The sequence below is a fragment of the Chrysochloris asiatica genome, unplaced genomic scaffold (genome assembly GCF_000296735.1).
Source record: "Chrysochloris asiatica unplaced genomic scaffold, ChrAsi1.0 scaffold00345, whole genome shotgun sequence".
Lineage (NCBI taxonomy): Eukaryota > Metazoa > Chordata > Mammalia > Afrosoricida > Chrysochloridae > Chrysochloris > Chrysochloris asiatica.
Genome location: NW_006408863.1, coordinates 986,248 through 1,010,662, shown reverse-complemented (window position 1 = coordinate 1,010,662; position 24,415 = coordinate 986,248).

Here is a 24,415-nt window from a genome sequence, read left to right as displayed (position 1 = left end):
TTGATGCTTTCTGCATCATTCAATAATTTGCCCAGAGAATCTTTCAATAACAAAAGTCGAGGCTTGAATTTTTTTCTTCAGTTCCCCCAGCTTGAGAAATTCTGAGCGTGTTCTTCCTTTTTGGTTTCCTGATTCCAGATCTTTGCACATTTTGTTGTAATATTTGGCTTTATCTTCTTGAGCTGATCTTTGAAATTTTCTGTTCAACTCTTCGATCTCCTCATTTATTCCATTTGCTTAAACATCTCTACACTGGAGAGCAAGTTTCAGTGTCTCTTTTGACATCCATTTTGACCTTTTCCTTCTTTCTTGTCTTCTCAATGTCTTTTTCTTTCTTCATGTATGATGTTCTTGATGTTATCCCACAACTTTTGCCTATTAGTACTAATTTTTTAAGCTGAATTGTTTGGGTTTTCTATCTATAAGATGATACCTCCTGCCTTTTCAGGCTAAATGTCTTTGTTTAACAAGTCTAACGCTTTGAAGTCCTCAGAGACTGTTTCTATCAATTACTTTACCCCCTGTGTATGGATCATACTATCTTGTTCTTATCCTATATTGTTCATTTTGGTTGAGAGCTGGGCATTTAAAGTAATATAAAGTGACAACTTTGGAAGTTAGATTCTCCCACCTCCCCAAGGCTTTAAAATCTTGCTGTTAATTATTTTGTTTTTGTTCAGTGACTTTTCTGAATGAATTCTGTATCTTTATTGTGAGTGACCCCTGAAGTCTCTGCTTGGTTAGCTCTGTGGTCAGCTGATGATCTGGCTGAGATCGATACATTTTTCAGTCCTTGCTGAGGGGCTCTGTGTGTATGTGGGCTGCTCCTCTAGCACACAGATAGATTGTTCACAAGTCTATCTATTAACCTTCATTTCCCGCTTGCTCTGGGGTTCCAGCTCACTTGACGGGGAGCTTAGGATCATATCAGATTTTTTTTGGGGGGTGTACACAGTGTTCCTTGGAACCCAGGGTGGCCAGACTTTGTCTCTCATACTTAGGACATATTGTCAGGAGGGACCAGTCGCTGGAGAAGGATATCATGTTTGGTAAGGTGGAGGGTCAAAGAAAAAGAGGAAGACCCCCAGTAATATGAATTGACAAAGTGGCAGCATCAATGGGCTCAAATGTGGCAACAATTGTGAGGTTGGCCCAGGACCAAGCAGTGTTTTGGGTCACTATGAGTTGGTACCGACTTGATGGCACCTAACAACAACAATACAGCCTTTCTACTTGCTTTTGTTCTTCTTCATTCCCAAGAATACGTCAGAACGATTCAAAGCCCCTGTGGACATTCCATTCCCCAGGATTTGTTTTAAGAGTTCTTGGCTTGCCTCTTGATTGTTTCTAGAGAGAAAGTCAGTCCATGGAAAGCCTATGGTGGCAACACTGTGATCACAGGGCTGAGACAGGACTAGGTGATGTTTGTTCTCTTGTGTATGGGGTCACCGTGAGTCAGATGCCAAATGTGACGGTAACAACATTGTTTATCCACCTGTTCTCTGATGTCTCAGGCAGCCACAACTTTATACAAATGCCTCTACTATTTTAAGATAAATACCACTGGGGGAAAGTTCCCAGGCAGGTCACATAAAGACAGCCTCGACAGTGGCCTTTCCAGGGAAGCAGCAGGCAGTTCAGATAATGGGTCCTCTCTGTGAATGAGGCTCCTGAGAAGCTCCAACCCCATTCTGCCCTGACCAGTGCTGTCAGGCTACTGGTTATCTCTGTGATTGGAAACTGCTTCTGAGTGGGAGAGGGTGGCTAGGAACTGAGCCAGTCACACTGCCACACACACACACACACTCACTCTTCATACTGGCTTCAGCCCTTTTCCCTTGGCTTAATGCTGCTGGATTTGCAGCAAACCTTTGGCTAATTCCCAGAGTAGAGACCGTAGATTCTGACAAACGCTGCTCATGTTCCCATTGCTGCTATGATCCAGCGAGTTTGGGGAGGTGCTTGCTTCATCATTTTTAGTGGCATCACTAACACACATGGTTTTGGGTGGTTGATCTCACACTCAGCCTCCAGGGACAGACAGAACCAGGTCTGCACGTTGGATGGGTCAGTGATTGCTTCAGATGCGGTCAGGTGGCCCAATGGGAGTGAGCAAGAGTTAGCCCGGCTTTTGTTACAACACCAGAAATGCACGCAGGCTGTTACACCAATGAAATGTGATGTCTACAGATGGGAAGAGCCTACCTGAAGAGGAAGACAAGGCACAGAGAAGCAGGGATGAGAGATGGAGAGCCGTGCGTGTGGGCAAACGTGACTGTTCCTTCGGTATTCATGGGTAAATAGTAGGATGCAGCAGCCTTCAGTGTGTTTTGTGAGTAACACAAATCTGTGACTTAATTCTGTGACTTTATTGGGGTTCAGGATCTCTGGGGTGCTCTGGATCAGAGTTCCACGTGAGCACATCTCTTCCTCATTTCTGCCTCCTGGGGTCCCATGTTTATGCTAAACCCTAACATAGAAGTCCTGGTGTGGCACAGTAGGTTAATACGCTGGACTGCAAAGTCAGTTTGAACCACAAGGTTAGCAGTGTCAGAACTGACTCAACAGCACTTAACAACAACAACACTGGGCAACATAACTGCGTGTATCAAACTCTGAAGTGGTTCTTTATCACTTCTGTTATAAGTGACAGGCACATTAGTATCTTCATTTGCTTTGGGACTTTGGGCCTTGCTTACTTGAAAGACAAATGTTTTTCTTAACCTCAGATATCTGCAAACATGAGATCTAGCCCTGATGTAAGCTCCCCTTCTGAGCCTTGTGGTGAGAACAGCAGAATGGCATCATTGAAGTTTAACCAAAGGTAGGCTTTGTAGTTAGAACTCAACCTGGGTGAGAATGAGAACTTAAAGAGAGCCTCTTGACATGCCTCCACCACATCGTTCTGGAGCTCACCCGTTAATCTGTCCTCCCTAATGCCTGTTTTCAGGGTCACACTGTGTGGCCTGCTGTAGAAAGTGGTTGAAAGACTCTAATTTTAAAATGAACGGCCAGGTGGTTGGGTCTGTACGCACTTGCTTTTAAGTAAGCCCCGCTGATCCAGATTGATTCCGCCACCAACATCCTTGTGAATGGGGCTCTTTTGTATAACTTTTATGATACCTCATGCCACAGAAGGTCATGCTTTAGTGTAACGTGATACCCTCACGCTAAAAGGCCCAAATTAACAAATTCCTGAGAGCCAAGCAAGGGATACATGTTTAAATGGTTTACTGGGCCCCCAGAGACCAGACATGATTCACTAATGAATAGGAAATGTTCATTCTACATCCCGCTCAAATTTACCATGAACGTCTTAATAAATGTTTATTAAGGTGCATTAAAGGTATTTTATAAGAGAAGTGGCTCTCAGCACATTCATAGTCTGCAAACGTTACAAGGGGACAATGGCTCTGAACAGTTAAGCTAGAGACCCCATCATAAATCTTCAGAGGACCCCTCATAAGATCGTTTTCAGATTCTTTTGAAATCTTCCTGATCTAACGCAGCTGATTTGAAAACATTTCTAATGAGTAGAGGGTTTTGTTTTGTTTTGTTTTTCCTTTTAAACTGCCCTTTCTGTTGGCAGCTAGAGGTTTTGTCGTCTGACCCATAATGCCCAGCATCCTGGCTGCAGTCTGGGGGTGAGGAGTCCCACAGGAACCCTGGTGGGCCCAGTTACAGGAGAGCCCCCTGAGCTCACTGAAGAACCCTCTCAGTCTCCTGTTGTTGACGGGAATGTGTGTGTTTTAACTTCTCCGCTGGGGAAGGTGACCGGAAGGCTGGAGGCTGCCTTTCTCACTGTGCTCTCAGACAACCTCTCAAGCACAAATAGTTCATCTCCGTGCCCGTCCCTGCCTACCCCCGCCACCCCATATGGGTATTTCTCTCCTTGCAGCACCAACATCAAGTTATTGAGATGTGTGCACCCTGATATCTGACCCTGGCCCCTGGGGGTCACTGCTCACTGAACAGTCTTGTGGAGCCCACAGCCTTTGCAGGGGTCCTGGGTCCACTGCCGCTCATCAATCACGCTCTAAGCACAGGGACAAACGAGAGGGGCAGCCAGATCGGGATGGTGTCAGAGGCCAGGACAGCTGGTCAACCTCACAGTTGCCCTTCTGAGCTTTAGCCCTTCGTTTCTTGTTGTTAAAGGGGGTTCTAGCCCACGCTGCCTCTGCAGCACTGAGGGTTCTGCCCATGGGTCACATGCTTACTTCAGGGAAGGGTCTCCAGTGACCATCTAATAGTGACAAGGAGTGCTCAGTGCTTCCAAACATCATGATTGCATCTGTCCAGGAGTGGGGGAGGGACGTGTGTGCACTGCATTCTCCCGAGGTCACTGCTACTCCCTAGTGAGTGAGATCCAGGCCTTTGAACATCTGCAGGTCTTCTCTGCAAGCTGCTTTCAGCTTTGACTTCCTGAGTGCATCTCTCCGGAGAAGGCAGTTGCCCTTCCTAAAATGTTAATTGCTCCTGTTGATTTTTGTTATTTAGATGATTATTCTTAGCCCTGCTGAAGAATAGGATGATTTGGTTGGCAGCGAGCAGTAGAATCATTTTGTTTCTCACCACGGGACAAGCAAAATTGACAGCCTCCCCGACTCTTAGTAAGTCATAATTAGAAATCAGAACCATACCAAACTGTTCCTACAGCTGTAGACTCTGGCAGATGGATAGAGGAACACCGCAAACCTGTCAGCTACTGAACTTCTGTCCCCTTTTTACACTTTCTTTTACAAAAAATTATGGTCGGCTTACTTCTTGTCTAAGAAGTCTGGCCAGAATGCTTCCTACAAGCAAGGATGGTGAGACTTCATCTCACATACTTAGAGCATGTCATTATGAGGAAACAGTACCTGGAGAAGGACCTCGTGGTTGGTAAAGTGGAGGGTCAGTGACAAAAAGGAGATGGAGTCACACAGTGGCTGTAAACAGCAATAACTGTGAGGCTGTATGGGACAAGGTGTTTTGTTCTGTTGTATATAGGCTATACTGGCCTCTGAGTTAGAACCAACTCAACAGTACTGTTAAAGCAACTCAAACAAAATTTGTGGATTTTGGAGTAATTCTTCGAGTATTTGAGGTCTACCTTTTGTATAACGGGGAACTATAATCATCTCCACATGCTCTTGACATCGCTGCTGTTTGGCTTGAGTTGCATCCTGAAATGCAAGAGGGCAGGGGAGACTGTGAACCAGGTACAGGTCTCGGGCCAGGTGTGTGAGCACACAGCTGCAACACATGGGCTTGCTAATGTGATGTCATCAATGTGGTCAGTGCACATTATCACCAGAGAGAGGCTGACTGTGCCTTTGTTGCCTCAAAACAATTCCAAGACTCGCCATGAACGCTTGGATGGTGGTTTCTTAGAGCTCATGGTATGTTTACTTTTTTGATGCACGGAATTTCAGTGAAAATATAGTTCAGAGTGAATATTGAAATAATAAGTTTCATAAACATTGTAGATCTTTTTCTTTAAGAATTATGTGAGTTGATGTGTGGTGTGGTGCTATAGGATAAACACTGGACTGCTAACCACAAGGTCAGCAGTTTAAATTTACAAGACACTCCTTGGAAATCCTATATAGGGTCTCTTTGTGTCAGAATCAACTTGACAGCACTTAACAACAATATGCACACTTAAAAAAAAAACCTAACCCATTTGAAAGTTCTAGAAATTCAGTCAAAGCAGTTACTTGTGGGACTAATTTGGATCCCAGGCAGCTTGTGTTTGGCAGTGGTTCTAGGAGTGGCAAGATCATGTCCCCAGGCTGTCATTGGCCTTAAACAACATGGTAGGACTTCTGTGCCCGTTGAGACATGGTGGCGTTCTTTATGCCTTGATTTCAGACACAAGGCTGGTCCATTGCTGAGCTGGCTTCATAGATTCTGCCATTCTTTGGGGACAGCTTGAGAGTCTTTTCCTGACAGCTCTGGGCACCTGTGACATTTTCTTCTTGGCAAGGACTCACCTTCTCCCTGGAAGGTGGAGGCCCAAGGTCCTTTCTACTGTCACTGCAAGAACCTCAGAGATGTACAGGGGGTGGTGTCCACTCTTGAGTTGACAGGGAAAGTGTACAGTTAGAAGGAGGCAGGGCACTGGTGACCATGGAAGCCAGGCTCATGGTCATCGGTGTGGGCAGGACTGCAGGTGGACACACGTGGATGTCCTCCAACCCATGGTCATATGGTCATCGGTGTGGGCAGGACTGTAAGTGGACACATGTGGATGTCCTCCAACCCATGGTCATATGGTCATCGGTGTGGGCCGGACTGTAGGTGGACACATGGGGATGTCCTACAACCTATGGTCATATGGTCATCAGTGTGGGCAGGACTGCAGGTGGACACACGGGGATGTCCTCCAACCCATGGTCATATGGTCATCGGTGTGGGCAGGACTGCAGGTGGACACACGTGGATGTCCTCCAACTCATGGTCATATGGTCATTGGTGTGGGCCGGACTGCAGGTGGACACAGGGGGATGTCCTCCAGCCCAACAGGCAGACTCTGGTGTCTGTCATAAGTGGGGTCTAGGCTTTAGCAGGTGTCTGTGGGCTGTGAGGAGATTTGGTCAATCACGTAAGGCGTTGACGGCTCATGTGATGTCATGAGCTCTGTGTTTGGTGAGAGGGGCAGAAGCTGGTGGGCTGCCATCGTCCTGAGTGAGTGGATGAGGAGGTGGGAGAGGTGACAGTGTCCCCTTCCCTTTGTCGTTGTCTTGCTTGTCCACCTGGAGCCGCTGGCAACCCCACAGGGAGGTGAGGGACACTGCTCATCTAAACCTGCCCACTGGGTAGACCATAGAGGGACCCAGTCTGCACCCACTCCTCAGGCACCAGCCCCATGTCCCGGCTTCCCACGGGTGCCAGTGGCCCTCACAATTGTTGCAGCTCAGATACCACGGGACCCAGCTGCATACGCTGCCCAGGACCCATGGGAGGGGGAGGGGAGAGAGCGGCATTCAGTCTGTGTGTATCAGAAAAAGGGGGAAGGCTTCCAAACGCACCCCAGCCACCGCCTCTTACAAACCTAAGTGCCCCCTTGGACTGCCACTGCTTTGCTGAAAATAACACATTTAGTGATTTGTCATAATTACAAGAGAGCGGTGACATAGGACGCAGGCCCGCCTTTCGGTACTGCCAACACTCTTGTAATGCAGTCTGCAGGCCGGCCGCTGAGAGCCAATTGCCACCGCAGTGCCAGTGAGATCCCAGCGAAAGGTCAGGCGCGGCCTCCCCGCGCAGTTCATCGCAATTGATTGATCTGCTCGTAACGAAACTAATCATTACACAGCTCTTCATTTCCATTCGTCTTTGTAACATGGAATTTCTCCCAGTGTGACAGAGCTCCAGTACGCAGGAGTAAATTGGTGAACCATAAACCCACTAAAACCCCACAGGTGCAGCTAGCGCCCCTCCCTGCCGTCCCCGCGCCCCCCAGGTACTTTCCGAAGACAGCCAAACAATAACACATTGGCTTCGTTTCGGCTGCGTTTTCTTTGGATGGATTTCTTTGGCTTTAAATCCACTGCCAGCTTTAGGAAATCTTTGCATTTAAATCTTCCTCCTCCTTTTTCCTTATTCATTTATTACCCCCAGCTATGTGTCCAGGTGACGGGCTTTTGGTTGGAACTCTGACACCCAGTGTCCCCAGGCCTGGGACTCTCACCTGTGCTGGGACAGGTCACCAGGAATTTCTCCTGAGAAACTGCTAGGCGGGGGTCCATAGACCTTTTGGTTAGCAGCTGAGCACTTAAACGTTGCACTACCAGGGTGCCTTTTGTTTGGCATTAAGCACACTGCCATGGAGTAGGGAACCCACAGGAGAGACTAGAACAGCCCCTTGGGAGTTTCTAGGCTGTAAATCTTTCAACCGTCACACCTTTCTCCCACGAGTGGCTGGTGGGTTTGAAATGCTGACCTTTCAGTCTTTCAGTTAGCCCCCCAGCATTTAACCCCCACCCCTGTGCCTCCACATGTATTGGCTATGCCTCATCCCTTGGCCGGCCAGCGTTGCTTTTTTTCTCCTCTTTCCTCCTTGTGTTAGAACAATGATTGTGCCAGGAGCCCAGGGTTTGAGGTCCTGTTGCATCACAAGGGAGGGGAGGAGACCCCTGCAGCAGGCAGAGCGCGGCTGTGCCTCACAGGAACACGGTCATGGTGGATCTCAGGAGTTAGAAAGGGACGTATGCCACAAAGGCCAAGGAAGGAATTCCCAGCTCTGTGTTGAGTTTGGGACTACGGGTAGGACAAACGGACAATCCACTGTCTTGTTTTTAATTTATGGGAAGTTGAGTGGGTTGGTCAACCCTGAACTCTCCACCCTGACTTCTCCCAAAACTCCAGCTGTTTGCCAGGGACCTAAAGTCATTATGAAATTTGAGTGGTGTTCAGCCACTCATCTCTGTCCCTTTTTGTCTTTATGGAAACAGCGAGTGTGTGGCCTACACACCTCTTACCTGCATGGTTGCAGGTGGAGCAGTGAAGAGTGAGGAAATCCCACCACCACCTGACACCGACAGGTCCAGCTTGGCCAGGGTGTCCTGACTGGGCAAGGGCCTGGAGCAGTCCTGAGCTGGGCTTCTGAACGTGTGAAACAAATAAGATGTGGACAGCTGGTGGTGAAAAGCGAGTGTTGTTCTGCACGAAAGGAAATGTGGTCAAGGGGTCACCTCTGTGGCTTTGACTCCAGGCCTCTGGGCCCCTCCTGACCAGCTCAGCACAGCTCCTCATGTCCTAGTGGTCTGTATGAGGGGAATGAAAGCAGCACGTCACAAGGGTATGTGAAGGTTGGGCGAGCTCTGGGGGAGACAGCTTATTCCTAACACAGGGGTGGTCAGTTCTTTCATCCAGAGCTAGATGGTCGTCTCCTTGGAAGAATTCCGGGAGGAGGGTGCGAAGCATAATCCATGCATCAGAGTCTGGGAGAAGGCCGCTCTAGTGACAGACAAACAGACAAGCACATGCTGCCTGAGTTTATTCCTTCACTGAGAATTCTTCCTGGTGTAACTTGAGCCATGTCCTCCCCAGAGATCTGCTGAGGTCTCCTGTGTTCGTGAGTGTGGCCTTTTTGGGAGACAGACTTTTTCTTTGATGACATTAAGTGGTGAACAAGGTCATACCTGTGTGGGGTGGGCCTAATCCCTTTGGAATTACACCTTGTAAGATGAGAAAGAGACACATAGAGGAGTAAGATATCGTGGCGTTATGCTTCTAGAAGCCAAGGAACGCCAACAGACTCCTGGGAGAGACGAGAAGGAACCTCCCTGTAGGGCCCTGTGGACTCCCTGGATCCAGACCTGTGGCCTCTAGAGTGGCGAGAGGACACCTCCTGGTTTTCACAGCTACCGTCCCTGTGCATTCTGTCTGGCAGCACAGACCTGCCCCAAGAGAGTCCGTTGTAAGTCAATGCAATGAAATATGGGTGTCAGATTAGTCTACTTCCAGCCATCAGAAAACCTGGATGGAGATGGGAGGAGGAGAGAACATGGCCAAGGCACCAAGACCTCAGCCTGTGTAGCATGGGACAGGACTGTAGGTGGACACCCGTGGGTCTCCTCACAGCTCAGCAGCTGTGTCTATCAGGAGTGTCTGCCAGGAGGCAGGAAGGCCCATCACTTTTTGCCTTGGGTCCAGCTCAGACCTTGGAAGGAGGAAGGTCCCAGGTGCTGAGCTCCCATATGTCCCAGTACCATCTTATCTGTGTGAAACATGCCAGGAGGTGGTGTGGACACAGCCTCACTTCATAGAAGGGGGGAGGCAGAGAGCAGAGATGCAATGCTTCAGTAGATGTGATGTAGAAGAATGCATCCAACTTCTCCACAAGCCTTCTCTCTCAGTTTCCCAATACCAAGAGCCACTGAGGTGGAATTCCAGTGTTGGGAAAGGCAAACATTGAGCAATCAGAATGAGGATAAGAGACTGGGGCAAACTAATGGGGTGCACATTTACTACATTACTCTCCCTTGACCAAGACTGACCTGGAGACCTGCAAAGGCATGTGTGTCCGGAGTTGGACTGTGGGAAGATACACCTGCGGGTCCTGGGGTCCTCTTCCCCAAGGCCCACCCTTAGCCTTCCTTGTTGAGGAAACATGACACAGCTGTCTATAATGAAGGAGGGAAGTCGGAGTGTCTTCCTGTGCCTGGTGAGTTGCCCTCATTGGTTTTGTCTTGAATGTGCCTGGGCATCAGTTGTTGTCGTTGCTGAGTGCTGTTGAGTTGGTTCTGCCCCACAGTGTCCCTGTATAGGGTTTTCAAGGAGCAGCTGGTGAGCTTTAACTGCCGATCTGCGCTTCAAACTGACTGTGGAGTCCAGCACATTAACCCACAACACCACCCCAGAACTCCTGGGAATCAATGGCATCGCCTTAAAGAAGCAGAGAGTCTGATGGAGGATCTGAAATATTACACCCCACCTCTGATGGTTCTGCAGCAGTTGGCCGGTGGGATCTGTTCAAGGGAGAGACGTTACAGTGACTGAAGTCTCCACCCCACACAGGGCCTGGATGAGGCATCTTTGTAGGCGCCATGGGCCTCATCACCCAGCACATTGACCTCACTGTGGGACATGAACAGGGAGCCGGCTTTCCTTCCTGAGCCAAGATGGCCTCCTCAGCAACACCGTAGAGAAGTGACTAAAACACGTGAGGCATTTACCTTCCTTAGAAAGAATCCTCGGAGTCTCATAGAAGAGACTGTGTGGTCAAGTTGACAGTTCTTTTCTGGGCCTGACGCATGAGGCACCGGATCTCCTTCTTGATACTTGTCATGGGCTGAAAGCATCCCCACTGAGACCCCAACACCTGTACCTGCGACTTTGACTCCGTGAGGTAATAGATGCTGTTAGTTAGGTTCACATAAGGACACGCCCAATCAGGGTGGTCCTAGTTCTGACAACCGGTGTCCTGGTGCTGCACTGCTAACGTCAAGGGCAGTGGTTGAATCCCACCAGCTGCTCTTGGAAGCCCTATGAATCGGAACGGATTAGCGAACATTTAGCAACACAAGTGTCCTTCTAGAAGAGGAGAGACCGGGACACAGGAAGGGGCACTTGGGGCCACCAGAGCCTGGAGAGACAAAGAGCACCTTTCTAGAGCACATCTGAGTGAACACGGCTGCCAACACTTCAGCTTGGACACCAAGACTCCAGAACTGTGGACACTAAACTTCTGATCTTACGATGGATGCACCAAGTCCTGGTGTTTTCTGTGGCAGGCCCAGAACTCATCACACCAGCAGTCCACTTTGTTGGGTCATTTATACTGGAACTCAAAACCCTTTATTAGGCGACAGCGTTGGCTCTTATTGGGTCAGTGACAGTCAGCCACAGGGGGTGAGGTGAGGACAGATTCCCAGCCTACCTTCGGATCTGCTGTGTTCCCACGACCCAAACCAGCACTCAGAGGCCTGTAAAATAGGGGCCTGCACTTCTCACCATTGAAAGGAGAGAATCCCGCACAATGTGGTCTCTCATTCAGAACACAATGGAGCAGTGTTGAAGTGACCAGGGACTTTGAATGGGGGACAGCTTGCCACGTGCACCCTATTAAGGGGGACTGTCCCCCTGCCTCGAATGGAAGCTGAGAAGGGTGGCATCTCAGGACAGCCCAGCTGTACCATCCACTGCAGAGATCAGCTAACACTTGTGCTGCCTTGAGTGGACACCACTGACAGGTCAGTGACAAATGGGCATCCTCCAGCTATGACCAGCTCCCTCAGTCACCCATTCACTGCCCAACAATCCCACTCACTATCTTCTTCTGTTCTCAAACCCAAAGCCCTTGTCCTATGGCTTAATCCCGCTGCCACCTAAACTCTCCCCAGGCAAGAAGTAGGACAACTGGCTGAATTCCTCCTTTGGTAGCCTGTGGAGTTCTCCCTGCATGCTTTGTTCCCTAGAACCAGGCTGGACACCTGTTCTGTTGCCAGCTTTGGTGTCCTAGTAGAGTGATGAGTGATGAAGATCACGTTCTCTGATGAAGACCTCCTGCATGTGCCCTTGTAGATGTTCTTGGTCTCTCCTCCTCTGGCCCTGCAAACACACACTACACATCACCATTTACACACTACACGCTAACACAAAACACACCCCACACCATTCACACACCACATGGAAACACACAGATATACCACACAATTTTCACACAGCTCACAGAAATACATAGATATACCACATATCACATATGCACAAATATATCCCACACCAGTCACACAGCACACATATACAAATTTACCCCACACTGTTCACATGGCACACGGAAATGCACAGATATACCACACACCGTTCACACAGCACACACAAAAACAAAATGTAGCACACATATCACATGACACATGCAAACACAGAACAAGCCGCACACACCCTTCACACCCACCCACACCTCACACACTACCCATATGCAGGATACGCATGCCCTCACTCACACTCTCATGCCTTCCACACGGTTCTGGAGAAGGTCTGATGAAGAGCCCTGGATGCACGCAGTGGCTGTGCATTTCCATTCCCCTCACAGGTTGCCCTCAGGACAGGATATGGTCCAGCTCCAAGTTCTTAGGGGAAGTTGGATGAAGCCCCCAGACGGGCCAAGGGACACATGTTTCTGTGCATGGGAGCGTCTTTGTCATTCCGACTCTGGGAAGGAATGGAGATATCAGAAACTTTTTACAAAAATAAGAAGAAAAGAGCAAAACCAGTGTATAAAGGCCCTGCGTTGCCTCCCAGCTGACCAGACCAGGGACTGGTACTCTGAGAAGGCTGAGCATTTCCACATAGTGGGGTGATGAGGAGGCACAGCAGAGGACAAGGGTCTGGGGGGCTGAGGAACTTCAAACCACGTGAAGCAGGAGCTCCCAGGGAGTTGGGATGTCTCTACACACCTTGCACGTAGCCCCATTTCCTTTGTGGCTTTACCTCTGATAGCCTGTCCCACCTTGGTGAAGATTGCTCAGGAAGGGGCTGCCCTTTGTTCTATTATACATGGAGTCCCTCTGCATTGGGGAGGTCCACCAGTGTACTGAAGTTGCCGAGAGCCCTTCGGTTTGCTCTGCCTCTGTCCTTACTCCCTACTCAGCGACATTCTTGGCGTGCTGTGGGTCCTGTGTCTGCTCCCTCCTCCAGGGATGGGCACTGAGTCCTGAGCATGAATGCAGGTGCCATCAGCTCAACTGGTGCCACCTCTTCCACAGGTCCACTCTGCTAACAGCAAGGAACCCCACTCCTGTCTGACGCCTGCTTTGCCCAGCTCTTGGTGCTGTCCAGGAAGAGTGATGTCCAGTCTCCAATCCTGGCACTGCTCTGGTGCTCCATTTCAGTTCCTCTCCCAGAGGGACAGGTGGGCAGAGGCAGAAGGAGCCCATCAAATCTACTGGTGGGCTCGAGCCTGCCCAGCTCTGCAGAGAACCCAGCACCTGCAGAGCCATCTACCTTGGAACATCTTGCTGGACTGTGTTCAAGAAAGGCCGGATGAACAGAGCATCATGGTGGAGTGTGAGTGGTACCTCAAAGACAAAGACAATCATGCTAAGTGTGTGAGCCCAGACAGATGAAGAGATACAGAGACAGGGTTGGTCAAGAGGCAGGTAGGGCATAGCAAGGGGATGAGTTAGTGATCATGGCAAGGGGATTTGCAAACAGAAGCAAGGCCAACCTGTGCCCTCCACAAATAAGGCAGAAAGCTCTTCCAAGACAAAAGAGTTTTATTCTTGGAGATGTTTATGCTGATCTTTGTAGACTTCAGTCATCAGACAATTTTCAGGAAAAACCAAGGAGTCCTTCAATGGAAAGTAAGTGGTGATAGTGTTTTAGTAATATGCTCACCAGTTCTAAGCTACTGGACCCCTCCTCATGTGAAAACCAGAACTTAGAATATCAAGAAGATGAACCCAGCTGGGAGGTGGAAGAAGAGATACACACTGAAGATGGATAAAGCCAGGGCCTGAGAAATCAATTCAATTCCAGAGGCAGGCATTGGGACTTGTGTGGGTGCACCTTGGAAATGACAGAGTGGGTCTTCAGGAATCACTTCTATTTGGAAAGTATTATCCCTGCTTGATTCTAAGAGGAAATGGTCTCAGAAAGGTGGAATGGTTTACCCACCTGAGTACACACATGTAAGAAGAGGAGTTGGGACTCAAAAATCAAATGATCACACCAGGTGCTCTTTAGATGAACTTCTGTGCACGTGACTGCTGGTTATATCCATAGTCAGGTGACCTGAAGAGGGGAGATGCTCTCAGCCACATTGGGGTGAGTGTGGATGTTCACTGAACATTCCCTGTCTTTGTACCCTGAGCATGGAGGTTTTTGGCTCTTCCCGTGTTGGGGAGCTCCACTGCACTGGTAATGACATCTATGAACAAGACTGGTGTCCAAGGAGAAAGAGCTCTCGAAAATCGGATTTTCAGCTAACATGGTCCTATGTCCAGCTTACACTGCACTTTCAATTTGTCTTCTAATATTCAGGGTTGTGGATTGCCCTTCATCGTCTCCTCCCCATCTAATGTCAAATCTAAAATCTGGGTTGAAATCTAAATGCTTGTATCTGTTATGTGACCCTGTTTGGAAACAGGGCTTTCTTTTGTCATGTTTATGAGAGTCCGTAGATGTAAGCGATAAAAAGGTAAGAATAGAGACAGACAGACATATAGGGGACAGACAGATGTCAAGAAACACCAAGGATCATGGTAGACAGCAGAAGATAGGAAAGAGGCCACAGAAAGATTCCCCCAACGCTGAGACCTTGGTTTGGACTTTCAGACCTTTGTTGTTGTTGTAGTTAAGTGCCGTCGAGTTGGTTCTGACCCATAGTCATCCTGTACAGGTTTCCTAGGAGTGACTGGCGAGCTTGAACCGCTGATCTTGTGGCTCACACCGACTTTGCAGTCCAGCACATTAGCCCTGAGTGCCACCCAGGACTCAGTGTTAGATCTATGAGAGATCACATGCAAGCTCTTTACTAGGGCTTTCTTTCTACTTTACTTCATTTGCAATGGAGCAAATTGGTTTTCCATTCAATGACTTTGCATCATGATAATTCCGACCACATAACATCACTGATCTCACTTCCTCCCCGTGTTTCCTGTTTCCCTCCATCCTCCTTTTCTGTCCCTTCCTGCTTTCTGAGTCTCTGGTCTCAGGTTTCCATTTTGATCTCTTTAAAGCAAACCACATGTGGCATTTCTGTTATAGCAGCTAGAGCTGACCAAGACGTTTGAATTCCATGTGTTGCAAACATGATTCCGGATCCTTCTGTCCTGAGCTGGTCCTGCTGCCGGGCAATGCTGAGAAGGCAGCACTGCTGGTGTGTATGTTGTTGTTATGAAGTGTTGTTGAGTTGCTTCAGACTCATAGTGATTCTGTGTAGAGTTTCCAAAGACCAGCTGTTGGGTTTGAACTACTGGCCCTGTGGTTCACAGTTCACTCCTGGTGGATATTTTGTTATTTGCTGTTGTTAAGTTCCATTACTGGTTGAGACCCTTAGTGACCTTGTATAGGGATTCTGAGGAGCAGCTGGTGAGCTTGAACCACTGACCTTGTGGTTCAAACCAAGTTTGAAGTCCAGCGTACTATAGTTGGGAGCAAATCAGTCCTGCCCAGTGTGTAACCAGTGCCTCCCAAGGAGTGTTTGGTGGACCCACTGGTGCTCAGGAATGATACACGAAGAAGACAGAATGCGAGAATGAGCATGAGTGAAATTGGCCAGATCTAAGGACCTCCTCGCCTCTCAGGCTGAGCATGATGGTGCGCTGATGTTTCCTTTCAGGCTGAGCATGGTAGGTATGACTGACGTGTCCTTTCAGACTGAGTGTGGTATGACTCTGACATCTCCTCTCAGGCTGAGCATGGTATGACTCTGACATGTCCGCTCAGGCTGAGTATGGTAGGTATGACTCTAACGTGTCCTCTCAGACTGAGCATGGTATGACTCTGACGTGTCCTCTCAGACTGAGCATTTCATGACTCTGACTTGTCCTCTCAGGCTAGCATGGTATGACTCTGATGTCTCCTATCAGGCTGAGCATGGTAGGTATGACTCTAACGTGTTCTCTCAGACTGAACATGGCATAACTCTGACATGTCCTCTCAGGCTGAGCATGGTATGACTTTCATGTGTCCTCTTAGGCTGAGCATGGTAGAGCTCTGATGTTTTCATTACTCAGCTGACTCAGTTTTGAAGCTCAGTCAATATGCTATTTAAATTCTGAAATAGCGATCCCCTCGTAGCAAATAATGGCAATTCTCAAGTTAAATAGGAAAGGTCATTAAGTGGCTTGTAGAAATATCAAGAGAGACAATATTCCTGACACTGGGTGATATCCCAGCAATCAGAGTAATTAAGAGTCCAATTGGACTAAGGCACAGAGGGTGGGGTGTTTATTTATTCAACCCCTATTTATTTAGCATGACTTCCAGGCTGATGCTGGACTATCTGTCCATATTACTTACCACAGACTCTTTCTATTGGGTGGGAAACTTGTATCTCAATGCAGGGGAATGTGTCTTTAAGGAATTCTTCAGAAATCCTTCCCCGCCATAGTTAACCCATTAGAATGAAGCTCTCCTGCATTATGGAGCTAGGGGTCTGCTGATTAAAGATCTAGATGATATTACATTTGGATTACCCAGTGGCAGGTAGAGATAACTTGAGGATAAGCTCAATGCTACAGTAACTAATTAGAATAATTTTGAAATAGTGCTGGAATGATTCATCCTAGGAACCACTTCTAGAGTGAAACCAATCATATTCTGAGTGTGAGGCACCTATCCGATCTCATTACTTGTATAGCTTGACAGACAGCATCCTAGTGGATAGTTTTTAAGTCCACAAACAGGTTAAAGTCCAGGTTGGCAAGTACCTTAGGTGACAGACACCAGGGGAAGATTTCCTGGTGCTCCTTGCAAAGACGTGTTGAATTGTTCTGAGAAAACTCATTCACAACCAGCAGCTCTCAGGGCTTTTATTGCAAACCAATCACCTCAACTTGTAAAGGTCGCTGACCTCACCCAGATTCATGGGCCGCCTGCTCCTGACTTTACCTAACGGTGATAGGAATTGACTCCAAGTTTCTAAAATCAGCCTGGTTCATCAAAGGATGGTTCTAATGTGTCTCTGTAATGTTGCTGCTTACAGGTGATCTTGGTGTGTGTAGGCTTTAATTGGAAGAGTGCAGCCCCCCAACGCAGGATCCAAGGATGCCTCAGTTCTCCTAGGGCTCTGGAGAACTAACCTCCTCACACGGTAGGCTGGACCCTGGTTGCAGTGATGACATGACACGAGGCTGAGTGTTAACAAGGTCAAGCTGCTGTGGAGAGCTGTTGTAATTCAACTCCTCCATCAGGGCTACAACTGGTGAACCTGCTTAGCAAAAACAGATCACCTATCTTCTGGTCAAGGCTTGGAATGTAACTCATGTGCCTTGGGCACGCACCTGGAGGACACATCATGCAGGACAGGTCTCCCTCAGGGCAAGGCCAAGCACTTCTCCCCCCATTCTTGTCTGTAATGAATGACCCCTAAGGTTTGCAACCTTTTGTATTAAGTGATGACATGCTGCTGTCAGATTGTCAAAAAAGCACATTTAGATTTACTATTAGGAGGTTGTGCCGACAGAGGCCAGCTAAGTGAAAGGCTAAGTGATTTAGGAGAAGAAAACAAGTTTTCCTCAAATCTGACTTTCCGCTGTGTCTTTGCTGCTGTTGTTAAGCACCGTCGAGTTGGTTTTGACCCACAGCGACCCTGTAGAGGGTTTCTAAGGAATGGCTGGTGAGTTTGAACTACCAACCTTGCAGTTCAAACTGACTTTTGAAGTCTAGCGCATTAACACCAGGACTCCACGTTCTCTTTGGGGGAAATTTGATGACTTCTGAATGACTTAATGATAATTCCCACTCTCTCTCTGATTGTGAGGTCCAGGCTTTGCCTCCTCTATTCTGAAAAATCTGATGCTTACTGTCCAACAACATCCATCACATTGGCTGTCTCACTGAATTGAGTCCTTCACAGACACGGCTAGATAATGACCAGAACAATCGCATGTCCACTGTGATGTGGAGGGTATTGTTCTTTCATCTCCAGAGAAGGTAGAGCTCAGACCCGTGGGGTCTCTTCTGTGCTGTGTCTCCTTTAACACCATGAAGATTCTCTTCTGCACACACCACGTTCCTGGTTTGGGGCTTCAAGAAGTTGCTGACTCCACCATCTGCTTGGGATACTCAAGTAAAGCCTGTGTGACAAGATAGTCCCAATGACATCAGGACAGACCACTGGGACCAGCCATCCCCTCCAGAGCCCAGATTCAGCCCCTCAGAACTGGACATGGTCATTGTCCAGGATAAGGCCTGGTGGACTGTGATGAGTATCACTTATCTCCCTCTGTCTCATTCACCTCTTTCTCTCACTTCACAAATCTATGGACCATCAAGGGATTCTCTTTGTCCGTGTCCTGTATGTTATAATTTGCACACGTTCCCAGTGTTACCTCATTAGCAAATGACCTAAGGCAGATGTCTGCTATAAGAGAGATACTAGAAATGTATTCTTTTACAGTTTAGGAGACTAGAAGTCCAGATTCTGAGTGCCAGCTATTGGAAAAGGCTTTTTCTTTGTTGGCTCTGGGGACAGGTCCTTGTCTCCTTTCAGCATCTATAGCCCCAGTATTCTTTGAAGATCTCCAAACATCTTGGTATCAATCTTCTCCTGGATCTAGGGGCTGCCCCAGTGACCAAAGGACACACTCCACTCCTGGCTATTTTATCTTGGTAGGAATAGGCCCTTTTTTCTCTGCTCAAGTCTCTCTCCTTCTATCTCTTCTAAGATATTTACTTCATTGGTTTATCACATCAAATCACATCACAGGGGACAGCTACATCTCAAATGAAAATCATTGACTCAGCCAAGTTGAAACAAGACCTTAACTATCACAGCAGATAATAATAAGAAACTGTATACTGGATCCTCGTTGTTTTGTTATTATTATTCCTGTCAGATGCCTTAGAATCCGTCCCAGTTTATGGCACCCCTATCTGACAGAAGAAACACTGCCTGGTCCTGTACCATCCTCACAGTTGTTGCTGTTGGAGCCGAGTGTTGGATCCTCTGTGTCAATCCATCTTCTTCAGGGTCTTCCTCTTTTTCACTTAGCATTATGGATGCTTCTAGGGACTGGTCCTGCCTCACGGTATGTCCCAAGTATGTGAGATGAAGTCTCTCCATCCTGCCTTGTAAGGAACATTCTGGATATACTTCTTCTAAGACAGATTTGTTTATTCTTCTGGCAGTCCATTGTACTTTCAATATTCTTCACCAACACAATAATTTAAATGCATCCATTCTTCCTTTGTTCTTGTTATTCATTGTCCAGGTTTCTCATGAATTTTAGGCATGAGTCCTGGGCACTTTAGTCCTCAAAGTGACAACTTTACTTTTTAACAGTGAAAGAGGTCTTTGGCAGCTGCAGTGAAGTGAATTATTTTGTCTTTTTTAGACATTGTCTTCAGAAACTCTTAACAAATGACTTTTTACTTCTGAGTTTGGGTAAGAGAAGATGGGGCAAGATGCTGATATGAGTATATGACTCAGTAATGAGAGGTTAACAGAGTTCATTTTAATTGTAAAAATTGGAATGCTAATGTGTATAAAATGAGTTGTCTCAGAAGCAGGGATGGGGGATCTCAACTACCCTAAAAAATGAAGACCTGGGAGTGGATTGCATCGTTTGGACTCAGATACTCAAACTGCACATTGATCCTTCTTGTCCTGGGGACAGGAAGCTGAGCAGCAGAACAAAGAGCCAGGGCACAAGAGAGAAGAATGGTGGTCTTCCCAATTCGTGGAGCAAGTAGTTGTGCTGTTGGGCAGGAGGCTTGCTTACAGAGTGGGGCACCTACGGGCACATAATTTGGGGACTTTGGTTTGCTGACCCACAGAACTAGAGTTGAGTACCTTCAGGATGAGACTTATGATGGAGTGGTGTGCCCTGTGGGCATTTATCAAAAGCCCTAAAAGAGCCCTGTAACATTGACCAGGCAGAGAGAGGCCTGCCTGTGGGCACGGCTGAGGAGAGGTTGTCCTGACTGGAAGAACTGTGCCCTGAGTATTTTGGACCCTGAATTGTAACCTGTTGACTTCCCTAATAAACCCCATCACTGTGAGCATGTTGCCTGAGATCTGTGTGGCCATTGTAATATATTATTATCCCAGGTGAGTAGCAAGAGATGTAGGAAGGTGGCCCTCTTTTTCGGTACCCATAAATATTTTTGTGCTGCTGCTTCAAAGGGACTTGACTGTGTATCATACTAAATTACATAACTTGAAAACTTTCCTCTGTTTATCAAGATGTTATCTATTAGTCAGTTATGAGGATTTTTTTTCTTTATATTGAGTTGCAATCCATACCTTTAATCTTCATCAGTAAATTCTATAAATCTTCTTCACTTTCAGCAAGCAAGGTGGTGTCATCTGCATCTCACGGGTTGTTTATGAGTCTTCCTCCAATCGTAAATCCATATTCTTCTTCATATAGTCCAGGTTGGGTTATTTACCCAGCATACAGATTGAATAAATTTGGTGACAGGCTACAATTCTGGCATTCAATTTCCTAATTTCAATCCACATTGTATTCCCTTGTTCAGTTTAAGCACTCTTAGCCCATATACAGGTTCTGCATGAACATAATTCAGTGCTCTGAATTTCCCATTCTTCTCAATATTGCCCATAATTTGTTGTGATCATACAGTTAAGTGACTTTGCATAGTTCATAAATCACAGTTAAATATCTTTCTGCTATTTTGGGCTTTCTACTAAATCCATCTGACACGAGCAATGATACTCCTTGCACCATGCTCTCTTCTGAACCTAGTTTGGACTTCTGGTAGTTGTATTGCTGTGACTGCATTTTAGTTATCTTCAGTATAATATTATTTACATTTTTTATCAATGATATTGTTTGATAATTTCTGCACCTTGCCGTATCACATTTCTTTGAAATAGGCACAGATATGGATCTCCTCCATTCTGTTGGCCAAGTAGTTGTCTTCAAATTTCCTTGCATAAGCTGAGTGAATGCTTTTAGTATCGTATCTGTTTATTGAAACATTTCAGTTGGGCTGCTGTCAATTCCCAAAGCAATGTTTTAATCAATTCCTTCAGTGCTTCTTGGACAGCTTCCTCCAATAGCATTGGTTCTTGATCATATGATACTTCCTAAAATGGTTAAATGAGGACATTTTTTTGATTGTTATAGTGACTCTGTGTATGCTTCCTATGATCCTTCAATATTGCAACCCAAGGCTGGGATTTTTTTTTTTTTTCCCCCAGGTTGAGAAATTCTGAGCATATTCTTCCCCTTTGGTGTTCTAACTCTAGGTCTTTGCACATTTCATTACCTTTTACCTTCTCTTTTGAGCCACATCTTGAAATCTTGTGTTCAGCTCTTCTACTTCAGAATTCCTTCCATTTGCTTTAGCTATTTTATATTCAACAGCAAGTTTCAGAGCCTTTGCTGACATCCATTTTGCCTTTTCTTTCTTTCCTATCTTTTTAATTGCATTTCACTTTCTTCTTGTGTGAAGTCTTGGTTGTTATCCAACAACAATAACAAATGATGAGTTTGGTGGTAGTGGTTGTGTGCCGTGGAGTTGGTTCCAACTCATAGTAACCCTATTAGGGTTTCCAAGGCTGTAAATCTAATGGTAGCAGGAAGTCTCATCTTTCTTCCATGGAGCAACTGATAGATTCAAACTACTGACTTTGCAGTTACAGCCCAGCTCATAATCCAGTATGCTGCCAGGGAGTTTGGATTCTCCAAAATATGATTTCAGTGCACCCACCTACCATCATGTGAGTTTAACTATCTACTGTAATCCATTGCTGACCCCACATGTTACAGAGAAGACCTGCTCTATAGTGTTTTTCTTGTCATCTTTACAGTGGCACACTGGCAGGTCTTTCTCCTATGATTCGATGTTCTTTGTGTCTGTCTGCTCAAGGCATGGTAGTCTATTCATGCCCACAACTCCAAGCTCAACTCCTCTGTGTCCACTCTATCCCCTGCTCATCTATCCCTTCAATTTCAGTTCCCTGTTATGCTCTCATGATGAGAAGGAATTTGGCAAACACAGCATGGCTAACCCCATGTTAATGTACTGGTCTGGAGATATCTGTTCTATGAGGTTCGTTACAAAGGAAGTTAAAGCTTAACTTGAATAACCAGGAACAAATAAATATCAAAGAATATAAGCAAGTCATTGGCTCCATGGTATAAACCAATTCAGGCCTCAAAAACTGTACTTTGCAAATTAGCACATTTATGCCTTCTCATCTGGCAAGCACCAAGGTTGATGTGGTTAGGGTTTGGGAAGCTTAACCCAAAATTAAAGGGAGTTCTTGTCATTTTGATCAAGATTCTTGTATGGAACTTTGATAAAAAAAAAGTTTGCTAATGGTAGCAGGGCACCATCAAGTTTTTCTGGTCTCATGGCAAAGGGGAACCCTATTTATGAAGGCAATTAACCAACCATTTAATTTCCTTCTCCTATTCTGGACTCTTCTTGCTCCTCTGTTACTCCAGACTAATAGAGACCAATTGGGGTGCTTGGATGGTCCAATGAAGCAGGAAGTAGAATGGGAACACTAAACATGTGATTAGGACTGTTAACAGGGATGTCCAATGAAATCATAATCTTAACCCTTCAAACCAAGGAACCAAATCCCATGAGATGTTTGATTGTACATAAGCAGCCTCTGCAGCTACTTTGTTGTTGTTATCATTGTTGTAAAATATGCCTATCACATGTTTTTTCCACTTCAAATATTCATAGGTGTCTAACTTATCAAGAATAATTAAAACAATCAGTGACACAACCCTACCTTAATCAATGCAATTTTCTAATAACCATAAACAGAAACTTGGTGCTCCATAAACAGTATTCATCTCCATTCACCCTCTTCCTGCCCCTGGTGGTCTCTCCACATTTGCCTTTCCTTGCCTTTTTGTATAAGCGAGGTCATACACAATGTGCCCTTTTGTGATTGACTACTTTTACTCAGCATCATGTCTTCAAATTCCATCCATATAGCAGCAGGTATCAAGATTTCATCTCTTATGCTGGCAGAGTAACATTCCACTGTGTGTCTGTACCACATTTTCTTTTGAATGTAGATGATTCTTGATAGACCTTAACAAATTAATATCTATGCAAAGTTTGTTTTCAGTCCTACAAAAAACTGAGATTTAATTGTATATTTAAACCTTTATCTTCTTTGTGGCATTTTTTTCTTCAAGTCACTCCTAATTCTACACCTAGTAAAATATGCATTTTATGAAAATATTCAGAATTATTAGGTTTTGTTTTGTTAAAATTTTTATGACTCATCCACCGAAAACAGTTTTATAATAAAAACCTACAGTACATAGGTACTTAATCAATTATAGCTTAATATTTATGACTTTTGTTTGTCTAATACAAAAGAAGAGTTGTTTTTAAGCTTAAGAAAAATTTGTGGAAAATCTATACAAGTAGTCCCAGGGTTATGAAACAGATGACTCCTGTTTGTCCTTTAATGCAGAGCTTTGAACCAGTTCTTTCATGCCAAAGAAGTGAAACAGGAGCAAACCACAATTTATACATTTGGTGGTTAATCATGGTATCAGAAAAGAAAATACAGTTCAAAGTCTTAGAATGAGATACTCAGAAGAGCAGAAGAGGAGTAGTGAGTCCTATCAGGAGCGTGCTGTGTGAGATTGGATCACCAGAGATCCACCCACACTCAGAGTGGTGTGGTTCACCATCATCGTTGCGTGGGCTACCACCATCATTGAAGGCAAAGGTGCACCTGACCCAAACCATGTCTTCTCAATCACCTAATACACATGTGAAAGCTGGACAATAAAAATGGGAAAAATGATGCATATGAACTGTGGCACTGGAAAAGAATATTGAACAAACTATGGATTGCCATAGCAAATCACAAAGAGAGAAATTAAAAATATGTATATACACAAATGCAAAAATACTCTGAAAGCAGAAATATCAGGCAAAAAGGTTTATCCCTTAACATGTGGAAAACCTCTTTTATTCTCACTCATGACTATTCCTTTCACCTTACACACCTCTTTAAGAGATCTGCTGGTGTTAGGAGAGGCTACCACTTTGTAATAGTCTAACCTATGTTCAGAATGAGAGATATCGTTGCTGATGTCCGATGGATCTTGGCTGAAAGCAGAGAATATCAGAAAGATGTTTACCTGTGCTTTATTTACTATGCAAAGACTTTCGATTGTATGGATCATGATAAACTATGGACAACATTGCAAAGTCTGAGTATTCCAGAACACTTAATTGTACTCATGAGGAATCTGTACCTGGACCAAGAAGCAGTTGTTTGAACAGAGCTTGGGAACATTGAATG